The following is a 19,705-nucleotide window of genomic DNA, read 5'->3' on the forward strand; positions in this document are numbered from 1 at the left end:
CATTACCAATTCTGATGCCTTTGATTTCCTTTCGTTGTCTGATGGCTGATGCTAGGACTTCCAGCACTATGTTAAACAACAGTGGTGAGAGTGGACATCCCTGTTGTGTTCCTGATCTCGGGGGAAAGCTCTCAGTTTTTCCCCGTTGAGGATGATGTTAGCTGAAGTCTTCTCATAGATGGCTTTTATGATGTTTAAGTAGTTTCCTTCTATCCCAATTTTCTCTAGAGTCTTTATTAAGAGGGATGCTGTATTTTGTCAAATGCTTTTTCTGCATCTGTTGACAGGACCATATGGTTTTCATCTTTTCTTTTGTTGATGTCATGTATCACATTGATTGATTTGCGAATGTTGAACCAGCCCTGTAACTCAGGAATGAATCCCACTTGATCTTGGTGGATAATTCTTTTTGTGTTGTAAGATTCGATTTGCAAATATCTTCTTGAGGATTTTTGCATCTGTATTCATCAAGGATATTGGACTGTAGTTCTCATTTTTTGCTAGATCTCTGTCTGGCTTGAGAATCAGAGTGATGCTGGCTTCATAAAATGAGTCCAGGAGTTTTCCTTCGAATTCTACTTTTGGAATAGCTTGAGAAGAATTGGTGTTAATTCTGTTTTAAACATCTGGTAGAATTCCCCATGGAAGCCATTAGGTCCAGGGCTCTTATTTGTTGGGAGATTTTTCATAACTGATTCGATTTCTTCACTAGTTATGGGTCTGTTCAGATTTCCTATCTCTTCCCATGTGAATTTTGGTAGTGAGTGTGTGTTAAGATATTTGTCCATTTCTTCTCGGTTGTCCTATTTGTTGGCATATAATTTTTCATAGTATTCCCTGATAATTGCTTGTCTTTCTGAGGGGTTCATTGTAATAAGTCCATTTTCATTCATGATTTTGTCTATTTGGGTGCTCTATATTTTCTTTTTGAGAAGCCTGGCTACAGGTTTGTCAATTTTGTTTATTTTTTCAAAAAACCAACTCTTGGTTTCATTGATCTGTTCAATTGTTTCTTTGGTCTCTATGTTGTTTATTTCTGCTCTGATTTTTACTATTTCTCTTCTTCTACTGGGTTTAGNCATTATTTCTTTAGTGATTTTCTGTCTGGTTGACCTATCCATTGCTGTAAGTGGGGTATTAAAGTACCCTGCTATTAGCACATTATTATCTATAAGCTTATTTCTGTTTGTGATTAATTGTTTTATATATTTAGGTGCTCCCATAGTCGGTGCATAGACATTTATGATTTTTAGTTCTTCCTGATGGATAGACCCTGTACTTATTATGTAATGCCCTTCTTCATCTCTTGTTATTGTCTTTAAAGTCCAGTTTGTCTGATATAAGTATAGCTACTCCAGCTTTCTTTTGATTTCCAGTAGCATGATATATTTTTCTCCATCCCCTTACTTTTTATCTCAAGGTATCTTCCAGTCTAAGATGAGATTATTGTAGACAGCAAATAGATGGATTTTGTTTTTAATCCATTCTGCTACCCTATGTCTTTTGATTGGAGCGTCCAGTCCATTTACATTCAGTATTATTATTGAAATATGTGGGTTTAGAGCCTTTGTGTCTTTTGTGGGGTTCATGTTTGTGGTGGTGTCTCTGGTATCTTTTTCCTGCAACATTTCCTTCAGAGTGTCTCCCTCAGGATTTCTTCTAGGGCTGGCTTAGTGGTGACAAATTATTTCAAATTCTGTTTATTTGGAAAGACTTTTATCTCTCCTTCTATTTTGAATGACAGGCTTGCTGGATAGAGGATTCTTGGCTGCATATTTTTTCTGTTCATCACATTGAAGATCTCCTGCCATTCCTTTCTGGCCTGCCAAGTTTCAGTAGATAGGTCTGTCACCACTCTGATAGGTTTCCCTTTGTATGTTAGGGCCCTTTTCTCCCTAGCTGCTTTCAAACTTCTCTCTTTGTTCTTTTATTTTGCCATTTTTAGTATGATATGCCATGCCGAAGATTGATTCAAATTATGTATGAGGGGAGTCCTCTGAGCCTCTTGTATTCCCACGTTTACTTCCTTCCCCAGGTCGGGGATGTTCTCTGCTATAATTTGTTGCAGGACCCCTTCATCATCTTTCCCTCTCTTTCCTCTTCTGGGATTTCTATGACACGGATATTGTTGCATTTGACCGTATCGCTGAGCTCTCAAACTCATCTTTCGTGTTCCTGGATCAGTTTTTCTCTTTTTTGGTCAGCTTCTTGTTTTTCTATAATGGTGTCTTCTAAATCATTTATTCTCCTTTCTGCCTCTTCAATCCGTGTATTGGTGGCCTCTAATTTATTATGTATCTCATTTATCGCATTTTTTAATTCATCATGCCTATTCTTATCTCCATGTTGTCTGTAGCCATAGTTTCTTTGATATTCCCTATGCTTTTTTCAAGCCCAGCTATTAATTTTATGTTTGTTGTTCTAAAACCTTGTTCAGTTATGCTGCTTATATCTGTTTTGAGCAGTTCATTAGCTGTCAATTTTTCTTGGAATTTCTTTGGAGGAGAGCTCTTTCATTTCGTCATTTTAGTTAGCTTTCTGGCTCTTGTTTTAACGACTTGTTATGCTCTCTGCACCTGTGAGTGCTGCTATACCCAAGAAAACTCTTTGACTGTCCAGGGCCTATCCTTTCAGAGAGTGATTTTTGAATGGTATCTCTTGGTCTCTCTTGTTTAGACCTTGTTATTTTATTTTCCTACTCGTAGTGATATTTGGGACTCTCCACCATGTGTACTTTTGCTTGTTTATTGAGGTAGCCCTGGAGAAGAAGACTGACAGACAAACAAATAGGGAGCAGAGGCACACAAACGCACAGGCAAATCCAACTAACATGCAAACCGAGAGGGAAAACAAAAAAGTTAAGAGAAAAGATGGAGGAGGGAAGGCGTATAATAGAACATATAAAAATACATAAAAAGATCAAAAGAAGAAAAGAAAAGTAAAAAAGAAGAAAACCGATGGACAAAGAACGGTTTAAAGCATGTAACTGGATTTCACTGCTACAATTAAAAATAGCCGGGTGTATGCAGTGCTGGTTGAAGAGCATAGAGAAAGAGAGCGAAGACAGGGCGGGGATGAGGCAAAATTGGAAATAGAATGAACAGGCAGAAGGGATAAGAAGCATTTTTTGGAGAGCTAAAGGGTGGAAAATGGTTGGATAGGTGAGAGAAGGATGCTGGTGTTATCCAGAGAAACTATATAGTCTAATTACCTCTGAGGGAAAGAGATGAAAAGGTCAGTAGGTGTAGAATTTACAACTACAGAATGGACTAAATGTGACTGTTTAAGCAAGCTGGTGACCAGAGTTAATCAGGTCATTGTTCTGAGGAAAAAAAAAAAATGCAGGGGGAGGGCAGCTCTCAAGCAGGGATGGGCGTGGTGTGATCCAATGCTTCAGGCAGGAGTTCTGCCTTGGCGGTTGTGGGGGAAGAGTGGCGGCGCTCCAGTCCCTTCTTGAACCAAGCACTGCACCTCGCTTTTTTGGGTGTGTAAACTCCCTGTGCTCGGGGCGCAGCCACAGTGGGTTGCGCTCTTTAACCCAGGCCAGGTCTAGTTCCAAAATCCATTCGCGCGCTCCACTGAAATTGCTGTAGTCACAACCTCGCAGGTGATCCCCTCTGGGCAATTCCAAGCCTCTTGCCTATTCCTGGGATGGAGCCAGAATCGCTGCTCTCTTTTCCTCTGGGTAGGGTTGGGGAGCATGGGCGGGGGTTTGCCTGTGGGGCACGCTGGGCCATTGGAGAGAGGGAAACCAGGTCCCTCTGTGTCTCGTCACCCGAAACCCGGACTCTCGGGCAAATCTCCCAGTTTTTAAGCTCTTCGCCTTCCCTCTAGAGTTCCAGCCAGCCAGGAGCGCCGAAGCTCAGTACGCACGCGCACTGCTACTCCAGGAGTCTGGCCAGCCAGGAGCACAATGGCGTGGAGGCGCGCAGCTCCTCTAAGGGTCCAGCCAGCCAGGAGTACAAAGAAGTGGTCCGCACGCACAGCCCCTCCGGGAAGAGTTGGCATGCGGGGACCTGGCATGCAGGGATTTAGCGCGCACGGTCCTTCTGTGCCCCTACGGAAGTTTTTGTTTCCCAGCGACAGGGACCATGTCTTGAGTGGTTTCAGACTCTGTTTTTTCCCCTCTGACTCCTCGCAGGCGGGGATCGCCCCGTCCCTGGAGCTTCCGATCCCGGCCCGATTTTATCTTCCCCAGTTCGCACTCACGTTAGAAGGCTTTCTCAGTGTATTCTGCGCCCTTTTTCCCCCAATCTCTTGGGTTCTGTAAGGTTTCCTATGGCTTCAGATCTTTTCCGTGTGAGATATGGGGGCGAGTGCAATGTACGGAGCTCCCTACTTCTCCACCATTTTGCCCCCTCCTGTAATCTCTGATTTTCTTGAAGTTGGAGCTAGAAGACTATATAATTGGACAAAACTTAGAATTTTATATTGAATAAATAGTTTAAGAAAAGCTGCATATCATGCAATTGTCTCAGCTTAGGTCCACTGAGTGATCAGGTGTTTGTTATCTCATGATGAAAAGTGACCTATACAAACCCTTTCTTCTCTTTAACAGCCCTCATGTTCCCTTGAGGCTGCTACTGATTTTCTTCAGTGTACTTTTATATCAGTCACTACCTCTGTTTTCTTCTCTGGTAGTGTAAGTTAATCTTTCTTTTTCAGATATTTTTTTAATAATTTCAAAAAAACTGTAATACCTCACTGTTTATTTTTTGAAAGTAGTCTTAAAAATCAAAGTATTTCTGCTATGTATGATGATACTACCTCCATGGTAATGCAAATTGCCGAGGGCATGGTTCATAAGCTAAGGGCGTCCTGTGAGGTGGGGCATATATAGATGTTACTTGCAGTTACTTATAATTGTGGCCTACTGGTCAAGCATCAGTACTTTAAGCTATACTGATAATGTGTTATACTCTTATATTACTTTAAGATTTCAAAAAAAATAGAGGAATTTCTTAATAAAAGCTAATAAGGAAATTGTTTCATAATAATTATATCCCTATATGTAAATTAGAGTATGACATTTATTAATCTGTATTCTATCTGCTAATCAGCAATCTTGTATGATCTGAGCAACATAAAATAGAATATTGACCAAATAATTTGAAATTTAGTAACTAAATATTTTTTCTGCCATAAGGGAGCAATTACCACAGAGCATGTACATCAGGTGACCTGAATTCAGATGTACTAAATGTTTCTTTCTACCATTTACTTATTAATTAGCATTGAAAAGTCAATGTGTTATGTTATATATAGAAGTCTGTGAAATAAACATGGCAATACTTTGTACCATAAGTAAATGTTAAAAGTTCTTAACACACAATCCTAGTATAGTTAGGATGACCATATATCCTGTTTATCTATGATTGTCTCAGCTCATCAGTGGTACCAAAACAATAATAGCAGAAAAATATAATGGACTTCAGGAACTTGGTGAAATGAATATTAAGCAAACCACATTCTCTGTGACTAAACCTGGAGATAAAACAGCAGATCCGCAGGAGCCCCAGCTGTCTCATTGATGGTGACGGCCTGTCTACACCATGGCCATTCCTTTCTTCCTTGATTTTTCTGTGAACTGGATGTTTCCTTGGCTGGATGGCTTGGAAATTATTGAGGTGAAGGGAATTACTGATTGCAGGGTAATGGTTCCTTTATATAACAAAGTTAAAATTTTAGTTAATAACTCTGATTCTTTCTTTTTTCTATCTCCTTCTATAATGTTGTGCTTTGAGTGCACAAAATATTTGTTACCAAAGAGTAAGCTGTTGTCAGTATTGTAACCATATACCTTGGGTCCATTCACCCATTATTGATTATACTATAACCACATCAGCAAAGCACTGCTCACTCTTGGGAACCCTGGAGAACATTCATACAGTAATTGTGTTGGAGAAATTGAACACTTAGAAGTGATGCTCATTGTAATGAAATTGTACCTGATAGTTAAACATGTTTGTCATTTTCATGTTCTTTAAAATAAACTGGTTAAATTTCAGTTATTATTTATTCTACTTTAGCTCTTATCTTGAGAATATTACATTCCTCCTTAAAATCATTTCTGTTTGCCTTAAAATGCTTTGTCTACTTTTGCCTTCGGAGACCGTTGTTATTACAAAAAAAAAGATTCCTACTCATCCTTTTTAAATTGCTCTGAGTAACTTTAATATTCCTTTTAGGTATGAAATTGAAGGCTGTGAAGTCATTGGAGCCATTAAAGATACAGCTATTGGGAATACATTCTTCGATGCAGGTGCAGCTGAATTCTTGACTTCAAAGCTCATTGCTGAAAAACCAGAGGTTAAATTGTGCATAAAAGAACCAGATACACAACTGAAGGTTAAATGTTGCATCTAGTTCATTAGTTCACAGATGAAACTGTTGTTAGCCATATAGAAAAAGGCTATAAGTACAGAGTAAAATACAACAGCTGAGAGACAGATATAGATAATTTCTATATCTCACAGGATTTAGAATTTCCAGGATTTTTTTTTTTTTAGTTTATTTATTTTGAGAGGGAGAGAGCACAAATGGGGCAGGGGCAGAGAGAGATGGAGAGAGAGAGAGAGACAGAGAGAGAGAGAGAGAAAGGAATCCCAAGCAGGCTCTGACTGTGAGCTTGGAGTCCAGTGCAGGGCTCAGTCCCATGAACCCTGAGATTATAACCTGAGGTGAAAGCAAAAGTTGGATGCTTAACTAACTGAGCCATCCAGGAGCCTTTTTCTAGGATTTTTTTAAAAATGAAAAAAGTGTGTATAATTAAAACTGAAAATTTAAAGTAAATGAACCAGCCCATCTGCATCTTTGCAAACAGGTGGTACAGCTGGACAGCAACTAAGGTAATTTTACAAAAAATGCAATGAATAAAAAAGAAATACAAATCTAAGTTTTTATTTGAGCTTTTTTTTTAATTTTTAACTTTTGGCTTAATAAAATTCAAAAAATTGTGTATGTTTTGAGGGTGCTAAAAATTGACAAAATGTTTAAAACCTGGCTAATTTTTTAATTGACTTATAACTCGCATATACTAATTTCACGTGTACAATAGTGAGTCAGTATTTATATACATCATGATGTGACTATCTCGGTAGGTTTAGTTACTGTCTGTCACTGTATCGAGTTATTACAGTATTGACCATATTTCCTTTGGTGTACTTTATATCCCCATGACTTATAACTGGGAGTTCATACTTCTTAATCCCATTCACCTGTTTGTCCTGTGCATCAGTTCCCTACTCTTGGCAACCACCAGTTTATTTTATATCTGAGTCTGCTTCTGCTGTGTATTGGGTTTTTGTTGTTGTTGTTGTCTAATTTTCAAGTTTAACTTGCCTGTATTTTCTGTAAAATTTTTATTGAAGTATAATTAACATATATTACTTTCAGGTGTACAGTAAAATGATTCAACAATTTTGTGCATTACTCTGATCATCATGATAAGTGTACTCTTAATCCCCATTATTCCACACATCCCCTCAGTCACCACCCCTCTGGCAACCACCAATTCTCAGTTTTTGAGTGGGTTTGAGTCTCTTTTTTCTTTGTTTATTAAATTCTACGTATGAGTGAAATTATATGGTACTTGTTTTTCTCTGAGTTATTTCACTTAGCAGAATATCCTCTAGGTCCATCCATGTTGCAGATGGCAAGTTCTAATTCTTTTTCTCATGGTGGAGTAATACTAGAGTGTGTGTGTGTGTATGTGTATGCATGCACACAAATCCATACCACATCTTCTCTATCCATAAGTCTATCAGTGGACACTTGAGTTGATTCTTTATCTTGCTTGTAATCAAGTTCACATAGGGATACATGCATCTTTTTGAGTTAGTGTTTTCATTTTCTTTGGGTAAATTCCCCGTAGTGGAGTTACCAGATGATATGGGAATTCTAACAATTTTTTGAGGAACCTCCATACTATTTTTCATAGTGGCTGTACTAATTTGGATTCCCACCAACAGTGCATGAGGGATCTTGTTTCTCTACATCCTTGATAACACTTGTAATTTCTTGTCGTTTTGATTCTAACCATTCTGGCAGGTGTGAGGTATAAATTTTAGTTTTGATTTGTACTTATCTGATGATTAGTGATTTTGAACACTTTTTCATGTCCTTGTTAACCATCTGCATGTCTTTGGAAAAATGTTTAGGTCCTCAGCCTTTGTTTTATTTTGATTGTATTTCTGTTACCAAGTCGTAGGAGTTCTTTATAGGATTTGTATTATAAACCCTATTTCAGATCTTACCCTTCATATTAACCATGTATATAACATGATTTATACTCAACACTTGATCTAAAAATTATTTGTTTTATAGCTCTATATCACAAAATATTAAAATGATCAATACTTGTAAGTTAGTTTATCCTATATGAGCATCATAACCTCGCCTAAAAGCTTGAGAACACAAGTATACTTCTGCCTAGCAGTTTTTATATCATTTGAATTTTGAATTGAGTTTTATCTCTTCAGAAAGAAAAAAGGAAGCACAAACCAAAGGTAATGCTGGCAATATGGGCAGTGTCTCCCAAGACAAGACCCTGATGAGCATGAAGGCTTGAATCTTAAAGGAACAAAAGAGGGGCGCCTGGGTGGCTTAGTCGGTTGGGCGTCCGACTTTCGCTTGGGTCATGATCTCGCGGTTCGTGGGTTCGAGCCCCGCGTCGGGCTCTGTGCTGACTGCCAGCTCAGAGCCTGGAGCCTGTTTCAGAGTCTGTGACTCCCTCTCTCTCTGACCCTCCCCTGCTCACGCTGTCTCTCTCTCTCTCTCTCCCCTAGAAATAAAGCATTAAAAAAAAAGGAACAAAAGAGGTATGTGTTCATATACTAATTAAACATGTCTAGATGCAACTTTAAATTCTGAACCATTCGTTGAGGACTGGTTACAAATAGTCCAACAGCTGCTAGGTCACTTTACTGAAAATCCATAGTGTTGGGGCACCTGGGTGGCTTAGTCGGTTGAGCGTCCAACTTTCGCTTAGGTCATGATCTCGCGGTTCGTGGGTTCGAGCCCCGCGTCGGGCTCTGTGCTGACTGCCAGCTCAGAGCCTGCAGGCTGCTTCAGTCTGTGACTCCCTCTCTCTCTGACCCTCCCCTGCTCATGCTGTCTCTCCCTCTCTCTCTCCTAGAAATAAATTAAAAAAAAATCCATCGTGCTAGGATAGGACCAACAGCAGCTGGCCTGGTTCCTTACCTTAAAAGATAAGTGGTCATTTAATTCATCAAAAACTGACTCTTGCCCTTCTTTTTAATTCTCCAGGCACAGAGATTTCTACAGTGAATATACCTGTCCTATTTTAATCTTTCCTTAAAGGTCACCTCCTATGCAGTATAATATTTAAAGGTTATTAGATAAATTCTAAATACACATTTAATACCTTAATTGGATAAGAAGATGATTTGCTTTTATTTTATTTATTATTTCTGTTTTTGAATAATTTTTAAAAGGGCATGATATTTAAATACTGTTAGAAGCATACACGGAGTTTTTTGTTTTGTTTTGTTTTTACAAATAGTTTATTGTCAAGTTGNGTGTTATATCTCATTTCTGTGGTAGAAATTATGCAAAATCAGGATCTGCACCTTCAGATCCTAAGGTTAGTAGTATTTTTAAACTGAGAGCCTCAGCAGTTTGGTTCAGTGATGTTATCTCCTACGTACTTGGTACTTTATTAAGGTTCTGGGATATAATAGTAAGTATGTCGACATAGACCTGCCCTCAAGAGGCTTTTATAGTCTCTAGCAGTTGTCATTTTTAGAAAATGTATTTGTAATTACCAGTGAAGCTGTACTAAAAAGTATGCCCTTCGTGTTACCTGTCAATGCAGCTACTTGTTCTAAGTTCTGAATGGATTTCTTCTAACTCCCTTCACAAACAAAAATTGAGATGTGCATCCATTGTGTTTTCATTTGTATTACAAGAATTATTTCTTCCATATATTTTTTTTTGATTAAAATATCTTTGCGTTTATTTCTGAGGGGATGTTTCAAATTTTTTATTAGATCTTCATGGGGTTCGTAATACAATACAAAAAGATATATACCTCTGATTTAGAGACAGATTTTCCATTTCATCGGATTGATGGTATGGGAAGTTCAGCTGTGTTCTTGCTGATTGTCTGCCTGCTAAATGCATCCATTTCTGAGAGAAGGGTGTTAAAGTCTTCACCTGTGATAGTGAATTCATCTATTTCTTTTTGCAGTTCTAATACTTTTTGCCTCACATAGTTTGACACTCTGTCATGTTGGGCACATGCAGATATATTTCTACAAGTGTATTGTAAATTTTTTTTTTATCATCAGTAACCCAAGTCAGTCTTTTTGGAAGTATTATGGTGACCACTATTTCTTTTAGTTTTCTCATAAGATTCACATTGAAACTATGTGTGAAGTAAAGAAAATCTACCTTCAGGAAGAATTTAAAATTTCCAAGAAAAAGTCCTTGCCTTTTCTGAGAGATCATCATAAGCAGTCAGTCACAACTGATAAAAGTAAGTAATTAAGAAAAAATGCAATAACCACAAATTTAAAAGGAGGGAAACTTGAACATAAAAAGTAAATATGAGGGGCACCTGGATGGCTCAGTCGGTTAAGCGTGTGACTTTGGCTCAGGTCATGATCTCATGGTCTGTAAGTTTGAGCCTCACATTGGGCTCTTTGCTGACAGCTCAGAACCTGGAGCCTGTCTTCAGATTTCTGTGTCTTCCTCTCTCTCTGCACCTCCCCTGCTCATGCTCTGTGTCTCTCCTTCAAAAATAAACTTAAAAGAAACATGAAACCGTTATTTAATAATGTAACTCATTTCCTTTTCACTACTTAATCTTCAAGTTCCCTAATAATTTGTATAGAGAGCATCACATCTTAACATGGGGTTCATGGTGTTTTAACCACAACTCTGAGTCAGAGTATCTTGCAGATCAGAACAAATAGAAACTAAAAAGACATTTATGCTCTCGGAGGCGAAGTGACTTCCCCCAAATCAGATTGAAAATCTGTAAATTTGGGACTAAGAAGCAGATCTAATTCCTGTTCCACACCTCCTATGAGAACTACCACAATTTGAAGAAATAGAATCAGCTAAACTAGTGTATAATATTCCATTGTTTTGAATTCATTGAATTTTTCCATGGGAAGAATTAATGTTAGTTTGACTAAGAATAGTAAGAAAGAACACTGAAAAATGAGTAATGTAGTTGGACTATACTCTTTGGAGTATAATGTATTAATATTTTTAGAGAAAGAAATTATAAACTGGTTATCAATTTAAATGTACTTTGTTAGAAAAGTTCTAGGTCTAAATTTGAAGGAAAAGTTTAGAATGCCATAATTTTGTAAGTATTCCCAAAACAAGGAGACAATGTTGATTGTATTACATATATATATTACAATGTTTGAGCAAATGTGCCTTATAAAAATTATTAAGCTGTGTTGTTTTAAAGTACTCTCCTGCTGTTTTCTTTCACTCTTTATTCTAGGCATTATAGTCACATAATGCTATGATAACGTATGGTGATTACGTTGGAGAATAAAGGAATTGACCAATGAAAAGGTATACGGCTGCGATTTCGTTATCCTTGCTACAGGAGTTACACCAAACAGAATCTTTTCTCGGTGGTAACAATGTAAGGTGAAGTTTTTTTGTCCTGCTGTGAATATTTTCATATTTATGAGATTTAATTTTCACCATAAATAACTGTTCATTGTTCTAGTGTAAAACTGTAATTTAAGGAAGGTGAAAACAGTTTAGATCATATTCATGTTTGGATTTCAGTATTTCTTATTGCCTAAAGTCCTTAAGCAGCTAACATCCCAGCATAAGTGTCATCACTGATAGGGCATAATGCGCATTTCAGTTGTACAAAGGTTGGTAAGAGACTGACACCTGTGGATTCTTACAAGTGATTCTTTTAGAGAAACTATTTTAAATTTTTTGTCTTTTAACATTTGAAGCTCACAAAACAGGAATATTGTAATTATGAGTGAGGTAGTCATATGGTTACTAAGTGTTCTTGATATTGAAAGTAAGAATTTTTTAGTTGGTCTGTCTTAGTAGAATTTCGATTCCCTGGAAATTCAGCTGAGTTGTCTAAGCTTTCAGCTATTTTTTACTTTCTCATTAAAGATCAGCATACCAAGGTATAAAAATGTGACTTGTTCTTTTACTTTAGAATGACAAAGGCATCTCATTTCTCTTCCCATGTATTCTCATAAGGAGCATTGTTTAGTTTGATGTAGAGGAGATGGTGGCCTGAAAGTGGACAATCATATGCACATGTCTGTCTCTGACATCTATGCGGCAGGTGACATCTGCAATGCATCCTGGTAGCCCAGCCCAGTCTGGCAGCAGGTAAGCCAACATCCGTGATCACGTCTTCTTATCAAACAGTCCATCTGATGGTAAAGGAGTGGTTTTTAGTAGCAAATCTAAATTTCTGACTTTCCAACTTTTTTACTATAAGAAGTTACCATAGAGTTTTTTGTGACAGTTAAATAATTTTTCCCTTTTGGTAAGTTATTATATAGTGACGGAACAGACTGGGATGTCTTGTAACTTAAAAAGAATTATGGGCTGTTACTTTCCTTTTTGTTTGTTTTCAGAAACTTATCAGCACTGTCCAGTGGAACTTTATGCGAGGACAGAAGTGTTCTGAAACTTTGCAGTGTCCAGTTAGGTCGTCACTAACTACATATCTCTTAAGCACTTAAGTTTAAATAGCTGCATGTATCTAGTGTCTGCCAGACTGGACAGCACAGCTCTAGATTAATAAATAATTACTGAGGTATAAACCATGTAGATAAATGATGACCCTATGGGGTCCTGATGACCCTCTTCTGTCCCTGTGGAATCATGACTGAAGAAATTCCCTGCAGTAAACAGCCTTCCTCAGCTGAACACCCACATCCAGCTGGATATAGACTCCTCCTGCCCCCACAGTGTTGCTCCTCCTAATGGTAGAGCAGATCCTTGAGGAAGATCCTCAGACCGTGGTCATAGGTGAGGTGGTCCCAGGGGGAGCAGAGACACAGCAGATGTTACCAACAAAAGAACCAGCTCCACAGGTAGGGATATTACTCCTTCAGGTCAACCACAGAGTGTGAAGTAGCAGAAGAGCTAGATGTATTTTAAGAGGCAGCTTCATTACTTTATGTGTTTCTGCCTACAGCAGTCTTTTCAGCCTGGGGGCGCCTGAGTGGTTCAGTCGGTTAAGCATCTGACTTCAGCTCAGGTCATGATTTCGCCATTCATGATTTCCAGTCCTGCATTGGGCTCTGTGCTAATAGTGCAGAGCCTGCTTTGTATTCTGTGTCTCTCTCTCTGCCTCTCTTCAGGTCATGCTTTCTCTCAAAAAGTAAATGTTACTTTTTAAAACAGTGCTATCAGCCTGTTGCTAAAATGCCAACTTGTTTTCAGTTTTATCTGTGACATATCTGTCATTAAAAAAAATCCCACAAACTGAGAGTTTAAACTTTTAAACCCTCTAGTATAAATTATATCCTTAATGGGTGTCATAAACTCTGGTATAGACCATCCAAAAATAGGTGTCTCTTGAGTGAATCTAATAGACCGTCTCTTAATTTGCAGAAGCAGTAAATAAGGATACTAATTAATGTATTTTCATAGTCCAAGACACAAGCTGAAGGGACTTTGAAGCTGGTATACATTAAGTAATGGTCCAGCAGTATAATACTGCAGGCTACTTCTGTTAGCCATTTTCTAGTATCGTGCTCAGTTTACTCTGCTCCCCTCCCTCAGATTGCCAATCACTTCATCAAACCTACCTTGTAGAGGAGACTGAATTTTTAAAAATCTATCAGAAATTATTGTGGTATTAGTTTTGCACACAAAAGGGCATTAGTGATTGCTTAGCATATTTAAATCTTTTAAATAGGTGGTATACATTTATGTTTCAGGTGAAGAAACTGAGGCTCAGTTAATTCAATAAAAATCAAAAGTTACATATGTAGAAGAGTTATTTAAATCTCTTGACTCCCAAGGCCAGTGTTCTATCCAGGATCACTAATAATGTAAGTGAAGAATTTAAATTCCCAGCATTGGTTGCTGAAATCTGATAAGATTTTCTGAGGCTATTATGACACCAACTAATATATGGATCTGCCTGACCACTAAGGTTTTACTGCAGAAGAGGCCTTAACTATATAGCACCAAAATCTAAGGATTAGGAAAAGGAATAAACTTTTCAGTGATAATTTCTCATATCTATTTATGCTGATGATAAACTTACTTTGCAGGAGGAGACCAGTTAATTAGTAGTATTCTTCCCTGGTCTTCCCTGGTGTACCCTGAAATGTTTTAGTTATTTGTTACAGTTTATTGAAACATAGAGTTGGTATCATCCTTTAATTTTAGGGCAGTAATTTGGATAGGATTCTCAAATAGCTGAATCCATTTTGGTTAGTGTGGACTGGTGATTGCTTCCATGGCAAAGACAACCCAGCTAGTCATCTGGCCAGATCCATCCAGTCTCATGGACTGTCACTGTTGAACCCCTTTAAGGAAATCTGTAAGGTTAAGGTACTAGCATTTTTTGAGTAAGGACAATATATCTCTCAACATTTTTTTATTTCAGATGAGGCTGTGGACCCAGGCTAGACAGATGGGATGGTACGCAGCCAAGTGCATGGCTGCAGCTACTTTAGAATACTCTATTGACATGGACTTCAGCTTTGAACTTTTTGCTCATGTAACAAAATTCTTTAACTATAAGGTAAGAGAAGCCAATTAGTGACTTTGTCTGCTTGTTAGTCTTGAACTATGTAACTTCTTGAACTATGTAACTTTTAGTTATTTTACAAAAAAATGACATCTCATTTCTTGCAAATCAGTACCTCGTATTACTGCTGGTCCTAATTCTTTACCACCACATACCTTCCTTCTATACTATTTTATACTTAAATGTCGGGGAGGGCATCTCTTCTAGACTTATTCCCTATTGGTGCATTTCTGCATTTCATTTGAGATCCATTATTGCCTTATAAGGAGAACTAATAGCTATTGTACTCAAGAATGAACCAGGTACTTTGCCATACTTCTTATTTTACTCTGAGGCAAGTTTTTTCTTCATAACTTACTGATAAGGAAGAACGGACATAAGATTTAAGGAGATTAAATCATGACTCTAAGCTAATGTAGTCCAGATCCTACATATTTTTTAATTCACTAGATATGTTTAATGTTCATATAGATTGTGTGCTAGTGTCATCCGTATAATAAACGCAATGCCATTGGACACCCCCCAGTTTTTGTGAATAGGTTTTTCTGCTGGCCATTCTAGCATAACACAGTGTAGCTACAGATAGTGTTTCTTTTTGTACCTTATCCCTACATTTAAGTTGTATTGCTGGGAAAATACAATGCACAGGGCTTAGGTTCAGATCATGAATTAATGCTGAGATGCACCAAAGGACAGGAATACGTCAAAGTCGTCATGCAGAATGGGCGCATGATGGGAGCAGTCTTGATTGGTGAAACTGACTTAGAAGAAACCTTTGAGAACTTAATTTTAAATCAAATGGATCTTTCATCATATGGAGAAGATCTGCTGGATCCAAATATTGATTTAGAAGATTATCTTGATTTAAAAAAGCATTTCAAGAACTGCATAATGTTCCAAATAAGAGAAAGTCACAATAAGGTAAGTAAGAACTGCACTGATTTAAGAGAAGTGATAATGATTTCAGTAGCAAAGTTTTAAAATATATTTTTTCCACCATAAAACCTAGCATTTAATGTAAATTTAAGTTACTCATTTCTGATTTAGCTTTGGGGCAGATTCAGCTAGGTTGTCATCTACTTAGCCAACAACTTAGTCTGGTATACCAGCATCATTCTGATTGAAATATGAGAGAGGGTTGTGGTTTCAAGAGGCTTTTAGTTTTGTTTTACTTTTAGAAATGTAGCAGTAGCTTACTTGCTAATATCATTTTTTTATTCCTTTTGCATTTGGATTCCACAGCTGTTAAGGGCTGAAATCACTCCCCTTGTAATAACCCTATATAAAATATTCCATTTGATAACACTGCTATCAAAAGTTATCTAGGAAAAAAAATACAATTAAATATATCAAAGAGTTTATGTGAACTCACGTATATTACATTTTTCTCATTTCATATTGTCAATTTTTATAAATCATGATCTCAAATGTTCAAGTCTTCAATATTAATAAAATTGCCTTAAATTACAAAATAATGGTGTATACATGCATAAAATGTTTTCTTGGAAAATTTAGAAACACTCTATTCTTAGATTGCTAAAGCATGTTGGCAGACTTCTGGAAGTTACCTGAATTTTTTTCTTCCTTCGTTTTATCAGATCCTTCAGAATGACAGGTGTGAAGTATTCTGGAAACGGTGGCTTCCCAGGTACACTATTTAGAGACAAGAATGTCCTCATCAGATATTCTCAATTAGTGATTCTAGCACCCTGATATATATATCAGATTCTTGTTAACTGGTGACTATAATACCACAATATAATAAACTCCTAAGTTTCTCTAGCTGCTAAGTTAAAACTATAGTTATCTTCACCCATCAAGGTGTTGGAACTCTGTGAGGGGGAACTGGTTAGTCCAGCTCTTCAGATACAGCATACAGGATGAAAAAACATTAAAATATAGCACCAAAACACTGCTATATTAGTGTCTAATGAGTGATTAGCCATTATCTGGTTCAAAAATAATTCACTGTAATTTCTTTTGCATTAAATTTCTCTTCCCAATCTGTCACTTATAAACTCTTAGAGATTAGCCTTTTCTTATATAAATAGCATTTTTATTCAGAGGGATTTAAACTTTTCCCTTCATTTATTAAAAATTTAACATGCCCTTAGTATAGCAATATGGATCATAGACATACCACTTATTTTTATATTATTTTATTTTATTGTTGTTTTAAAACTTTGTTACTTTTGAATCTAGAAAATGCTATTCACAGCTTGGTTAATCTTTTAAATCCATTTTGGGATCTAATAATTCCCCCATGTAGTCTTAGCTATATATATTAGCCTATAAAGATTTAAAAACAATGAACTAGGGAGTGTTCCCATCCAACATGGCAACATAGGAAGATCCTGGATTGGGAGCACCAAATCTACACCTATTTATAGGAGTTCTAATTCCTCCTGAAGAACTGAGGACTGACTGGACAGCTTCCGTACAACAGAAGATAGACCACACGCAGAACAGCCACGAGGAATGAGACATGGTAACCAGGGGCACTCCACTCCTGATGCTGCAAACTGCAGTGGGGAGAATAGTAATGAGGTACCAGGAGCAGATTCATCTACCCTGGGCCACAGAAAATAAAACCCATGGCTTAAAAGAGCAACAAGAATATAAAGGAACTAGCCCTTGAACCCTGCTAAATGGGAGGGGCGCTGCTGCAACCCTCTCTGGGTTGGAAGATCTAATAAGTGCACAGCTTATGCACCCTCCCACCACCTTGACAGCGTAGATGGGAGCAGGGTCCAGGCGTCCTAACCAGCCCACCACCTCAGTGAGCTCTGACACCAGCCCCGGCTGTCCCACCAGGGCAGCCCCATGGTGGTGCACACCAGGAAGCCCTGGTCAGCACTCACTCCAGCTCCCCCTGTCTCCCCACACAGAGGCAGCCACAAAGCACACTGGAACACTTCAGGCCAGCACTACTTTGGCCTCAGACAGCTTTCTAGGACACCCCCAGCTGAGGCCTTTTTTCAGCTTCAGCTTCCTTCCAGGGGACCATCCATACAGAGAGCCCTAGGGTGACCGCAGCCGATGCCCATTTCAGCTATAACTGCCCTTCCAGGTTGTCCCCTGTACAAAGCACCCTGAGACCAGCCCAGCCACCAACCCACCTCAGCTCCAAATGCTCCCACCAAGGTACCTTATGCACACCCCAGAACACTCCAGCTTACACCCACTTGGGTTTCAGCCATCCTGCCAGCGTGCCCTCGGCACGCTGTTCATTGTTTTTAAACCCCACGACTACCCATGACTTGTACCCACTTCTGTATTAGCTGTCCTGCCAGGGCACCCAATGCAAAGAGCCTCACTCAGTACCCACCCCCACTTAGTCTCCCACTATTCCACCAAGGCAGTCCCAGCATGGGGTGCACTGCAGTCCCTGGCCATGCCAGACAACGAAAGTCACCAGATATATAGTCTACACAGGGGACAACCACATACAAAGACCATTCCTTCAAGTTTAGGAGGAGTAGCTCTTCTGCCTAATTCAGAAACAAATACAAAGGGAGACAGAGGAATGTTCTCTAAATGGAAAAAAAACCCAAACACTAAACCTCAGAAAAAGACATTAATGAAATGGAGATAAGCAATATGCCTGATGAAGAATTTAAAGTAATTGGTCATAAAGATATTCACTGGACTATAGAAAAGAGTGAAAGACCTCCATGGGAACTTTGTTAACAAAGAACTAGAAAATATAAACCAGTCAGATTTGAAGAATACAACTGAAATGAAAAATACACTAGAAGGAATCAAAAGTAAATTAATAATGCAGAAGAATGATCCAGAAGATGGAGTTATGGAAAACAGCCAAGCTGAACAGCAAAAGTAATCTTTTTTTTCTTAAGTAAACTGTATGCCCAACATTAGGCTTGAACTCATCACTCCTTGATCAAGAGTCTCATGTTCCACTGACAGCCAGTCAGGTGCTCCCCCTCCACCCCTCCCAATATAAAGAATTTTTTAAAATGAGGATAGGTTAAGGGATCTACTGGACAACAGATCTAGTGAACAAGCAATTTTTTTGAAGAAATAATAGTTGGAAACTTACCTAACCTAGGGAAGGAAATAGACATCCAGATTCAGGAAGCATTGTAGAGTCCCCCTAAGATGAACTCAAGAAGGTCCATATCACAATACGTAATTAAAATGTCAAAGGCTAGAGAGAGAATTGTAATAGTGAGACAAAAGGAAACCCCATAAGGCTATCAGCTGATTTTTCAGCAGAAACTTTGCAGACCAGNTGAAAGGAGAGAGAGATCCCCCCCCCAAAGATAAAGGAATTCATTGCCACTAAACTGGCCTTAAAAGAAATGCAAAGGGGACTTCTTTAAATGGAAAAGAAAAAAAAACATAATTAGACATAAGGAAACTATAAAAACATGTAAAATTGGTAACATTAACATAAACCATGGAGAGAGGAGTGAAAAGGAAGTTCTTTTAGAATGTGTTATAAATGCCCATCAATTCAGTATAGACTGCTTTATACATAGGATGTTCTATATGAACCTCATGGTAACCACAAACCCAAAGCCAAATTAGGTTAAAAGAGAAAAAAGGAAAAAGTACAATATATAGGATAGTCAGTGGTATTTTAACTTTTTTTAATGTTTTTGTTTTTGAGAGAGCGCATGAGCAGTGGAGGGTCAGAGAGAGAGGGAGACACAGAATCCAAGGACAGACTCCAGGCTCTGAGCTAGCTGTCAGCACAGAGCCCGACGCAGGACTAGAACCCATGAACCGTGAGATCATGACCTGAGCTGAAGGGACGCTCAAGGACTGAGCCACCCAGGTGCCCCAGTCAGTGGTATTTTAACAGTGTTGCATGGGGACAGATGGTAGCTACATTTGTAATGGGCACAGCTTAACATCTAGAGTTGCTGAATCACTATATTGTACATCTGAAACTATGTAATAAAGTGCACCAACTATAGTCAGAAAAAGTGGGGGGAAAAA

General features: G+C 38.2%; 1 pseudogene; it reads left to right on the top strand.

Annotated features, from left to right (window-relative positions):
• Window positions 1-17,999, top strand: part of LOC144237481 (pyridine nucleotide-disulfide oxidoreductase domain-containing protein 1-like) — a 32,110-nt pseudogene extending 14,111 nt beyond the window's left edge.
• The last annotated feature ends 1,706 nt before the right edge of the window (window positions 18,000-19,705 follow it).

The sequence above is a fragment of the Crocuta crocuta genome, unplaced genomic scaffold, assembly GCF_008692635.1.
Source record: "Crocuta crocuta isolate KB4526 unplaced genomic scaffold, BGI_CrCroc_1.0 scaffold276, whole genome shotgun sequence".
In the NCBI taxonomy this organism is placed as follows: Eukaryota; Metazoa; Chordata; class Mammalia; order Carnivora; family Hyaenidae; genus Crocuta; species Crocuta crocuta.